At 37.4% G+C, this 4,470-nt stretch overlaps 1 non-coding gene across 1 annotated transcript; it reads right to left on the bottom strand.

Annotated features, from left to right (window-relative positions):
* Positions 1 to 4,031: 4,031 nt before the first annotated feature.
* LOC141702379 (small nucleolar RNA R71) lies at positions 4,032 to 4,138 on the bottom strand. Its single transcript, XR_012567083.1, has one exon. It is a non-coding gene; the product is annotated as a small nucleolar RNA R71 (small nucleolar RNA).
* Positions 4,139 to 4,470: the final 332 nt, after the last annotated feature.

Raw genomic sequence — 4,470 nt, 5'->3', positions numbered from 1 at the left:
AAACTTTTATACTCCAACCATTCTTTATAACATCAAAGAACTATACCTTGAAAAATCAGTATTTGTCCACTACCTGATCGTTTTACAGACTGAAAACCGTTTCTTATACATACCTTGATACACCCTTGAGATATCCATGAGTTTTCTTACGTTTTTATTCAAATGTTTAACCATCATTGATTATGATCTTGTTTTATCGAATTATATTGTTTATCATATTGAACTGCTTTAGGATTGGATAGTTTTATATATGTGGACCAGATTCGTGGTCAGACTATACCAATGGTCAAGTTAGGCCAATGTGTGCCTTGGATCCAGTAATTAGAGCAGTGCTGTGTGCTTGCTCGGGGTTAGTGCGTGACTGATCAGCAGCCTAACCTTGGTTTTTAAAACTTAAAATGAATATCCAATTCTAATGATTGTTTAGCAATAAACTTGATTCTTCTGAATCATCTCGTTTGATCATTGATTAGCTTCAATTATTGTAATTGTGACTTGCTGAGCTAGTTAGCTCACCCTTGTGATTCTTTTTATTTATTTTACAGTTGAAACGGTTATGGATGATAGTAAAGTTCTTCAGTCCAAAGTTCGGGCTAAGGTTCCAGTTTGAGTCGGATCGAGCTAGCAAGGAGCTTCATACGGTAGAGAAATAGTACGATTGTAAAAAATAATTTTATTATCAGTTGTAAGTTAAATTAGTTGGGTTTTGGTACATTGTAATAAAAGTTAAGGTTGTGGCTTGTTTTCATACTTTAACCTGTTGCGATCCGTGGTTATGTAAAGCAGGGTCATTGAAAATATTATTTTTTATACAGGTTTATATATTGTGTATGTGTTGGGGACCCCAAACTTCTGACCCGGGTTTGGAGGGCGTCACAGGTTGGTATCAGAGCTACAGGTTATAAGTCACTGAAACAAGCCTAGATTGTCGGGATTGGGTAGAGGGTTAGGATTAGGATCAGGAAATAGAAAGATAAGACGTCGTGAGGATGAGTGCGATTGTATAGTAAGTCTCCGGCACGGTTCGTATTGCGATTCGGAATTTTTAGCTGGTGACGTGATTTCCAGGCAACGGCAATGGCAGATCCTGATATCTTTGTAACATTTGATCGTTTGGAGCTTTCCGTTCGAGGATCGTCATCTTCTTGCAGATTTGAACCTTGTTCCTCCGTCAGCATTAACGGTACTATCTTCTGTTATGATAGTTGCACCTTTTTAAGCTATTTTACGCTATTCTACCCCCTTTTGATACAAAATTACCTATTTATGAACCTCCATCTGTTTAATTTTATTTTACTGGACATTCGGCTGTGAGTGTATCTCTTCAGTTTACCCTGCATCATGTTCTATACCCTCAGTCTGAAACTTGTCCTATGAAGCAATTGTACCTATGAGGATGGATTAGGGAGTTGCAGTAAATGGTGAGTATTGAGATACAAATAAGGGTGAGAAGAAGTTTGGAAAGAAGATTCAAGTGTTTCGGAGGATAGCTGTTACCTGGTTACAAGAAGCTATTAGTGATTAGGCTACCCATGACTAGCTTGTGGAATAGAGTAGATAAGTGTTGAAAATAGAGAGTTAGAGAAGATTACGAATCTGGAGATTTCTTTGAGTTAGATAATGGTATTATGATGATGTGATGTATATTTTAATAAGATGATGTGACATTAGACAAATTGCTGACTATTGGATAGTCTGTTCCACTTAACGATTGTAAAGTTGTTAACGGGAGCATTACCAGTATGGGAGCCTTGATGTGAAGCTACGAATAAGATAATATGCAACGACAATTGAAGTTTCGTTGATTAAGGAAGGTAAATGGACACGATGAAGGAGAAAAGGTACATTAAAGTAAACGGACTTTTCTGTGATCGTTCCTTTGATGTGGTACCTTGTTATAGGTCGGAAGGACAACAACCAACTTATATAGTAAGGACAACCAGATTGGTGATTTTCAAAATTTTTAACAAGTTTTCAAAAAAAAAAGATTTTTCCTTCCAAAATTTCTAAAAGCCTTTTTGAATAAAACAAGTTTTAAACATTGGTTGTCAAGTTACTACTTGAGTTTCTTGTTTGTTAAAAGACCTGAATTACCCGGAAGGATACTTGTTTCAGACTTAGTATTGTTAATTCAGAAAACAAAGTAACCCGCGATTATGAAGAAGTTGATTATTCCTAACGCTAAGGTTCCAATATTATTTGACAAGGTTAATAACAGAATCCGCGTACGGAATAATTGTTCATCCAGTTGCAGAGACCATCTAAGTTTAAAAAATTCATTGATTAAAAAAGGGCCTCGGTGTGATCGAAAAAGATTGGGAAGATTTCCAGATTTTTCTAAAAAAAAGAAGAATATTATTAACAAAAGGATCGTTATGTTGAATGATTCGTGGTTATTCTAAATTTAAAAGAGAAAACTTGAAGTTATCTAGTAGGAACGACATTATGATTGGATTGTTAAAGTATGATAAGTGGCATTTTATACCACTTAGAACGTCTTAAAATGGCTTAAATTGGTGTCTTGAAGTCAAGTATTTTTTGTATTTGATGCGTTTTTCTAGTGTTTATGCATTTCAGGGTATTAGTTGCATTTCGGAGGAGGAATCATCAAGAATAAGCCTTGGCATGTGTTCACCATTGCGAGAGGAAAAGAACGGGCAGATTACGCTACTTTAGTATGTGATGATTGCATGATATCTAGTATTGGTTGTGCGTATTCGTCTTATGTGCGTCGCGAATATATAAGATAGGGTGTTAATCTCTTGTGAAGCGACGGTGGATCTTGAGATTTAGAACTTGCCATGCTAGCATAGGTTTATGTACGTTGTGCATGATTAGTGGGTAACTCTAATAGTTTTATTTGCCCTATGTAATCAAAAAGGGATAACTTGTGCTTAAATCGTTATGTTGTCAATTTCTATAGACATATAGGAACTCAACATAATTGATGACTATTCAACTTCTATCTTAATTGTGGATGTTTGGTAGAATGGTATTAGTACAATGAAAGTTGGCTTTTATCAGTTTTGTGTTATTCGATTAATATCATCACTGTCACATGCTAAAGGTAATAACTATGGCTATAGAAGGAAGTAATAATGAAGTTGTGATCTCATGAGTGTTTTATTATTGATAAATTGAAGTGTTAGTTAAGTGGTTAATTAAGTAGTTAATTATAGTTAATATTTAATCAACAATTTTAAGTGTTATTATCTTAACATTGAGAAGTAGTCATACATTGGTGAGTGAGTTAAATTAGATAATAAATTAGTCTGATTCTCTGAGGGAACGAACTAGAAAGTATTCTATATTACTTGCGAACGCGTATACTTGCGTGAATATTAGTGCGTGATTTCGCCCTAACAAGTTTTTGGCGCCGCTGCCGGGGACTCGGCGTATTTGTTTAGTTTATGTACTTACCATCATTGGTCATTAGGACTCAGTGATTAGGACGTAGTAGTTAATTACTCTTTTCGGTTGTGTTTCAGGTACTTTAGCAAACGTTTATGCAAACTCGTTCTCGTGCTCGCAAGAGGACCTTAGATACAGCTGAGGAGAAAGATGAAGTTCTTGATACACCGGAGAAGTTAGATTTTGAGGATTCGGATTCAGAAACTGAGCAGAAAGAACCAGTAAACATGGGAGATCGTATTGTTCAAGCTGATCCAGCTCTTATGGATTTTTCTCGGCCTAAAATTGATGACATTCAGTCAAGCATCCTTTATCCGGCTATTCAAGCTAACACCTTTGAAATCAAGCCGGGCACTATTCAGATGGTGCAGAATTCTGTTTCTTTTGGAGGAGTGGCAACGGAAGACCCCAACATGCACATAAGGAATTTTATCGAGATCTGCAGCACTTTTAAGTATAATGGCGTGACTGATGAGGCTATCAAGTTGAGGCTTTTCCCATTCTCACTGAGGGATAAGGCTAAAGACTGGTTACATTCTGAACCAGCTGGGTCCATCACTACGTGGCAAGATCTTGCGCAAAAGTTTCTGGTGAAGTTTTATCCAATGGCAAAGACTGCTGCTATGAGGAGTGCTCTTACTCAGTTTGCGCAGCAACCTACAGAATCTATGTGCGAGGCTTGGGAACGCTACAAGGAAATGTTGAGAAAATGTCCACATCATGGAATGTCGAATTGGATGGTAATCACTGGTTTTTATAATGGTTTGGGGGCCCAATCTCGGCCCATGCTCGATGCAGCAGCTGGAGGCGCCTTATGGGCTAAAAGCTATACTGAGGCGTATAATCTTATCGAGACGATGGCTGCAAATGAGCATCAGAACCCAACTCAGAGGATAACATTAGGCAAGGTAGCAGGTATTCTGGAAGTTGATGCAGCCACCGCTATTGCAGCCCAGCTCCAAGCGCTATCAATGAAGGTTGATTCTTTGGCTATGTATGGAGTTAATCAAATAGCTATGGTTTGTGAGCTTTGTGCAGGTTCTCATGCTACGGATCAGT

This window comes from Apium graveolens, unplaced genomic scaffold (genome assembly GCF_009905375.1).
Source record: "Apium graveolens cultivar Ventura unplaced genomic scaffold, ASM990537v1 ctg4959, whole genome shotgun sequence".
Lineage (NCBI taxonomy): Eukaryota > Viridiplantae > Streptophyta > Magnoliopsida > Apiales > Apiaceae > Apium > Apium graveolens.
The sequence above is the reverse complement of the archived record's forward strand: the minus strand, read 5'-3'. Positions and strand labels throughout refer to the sequence as shown.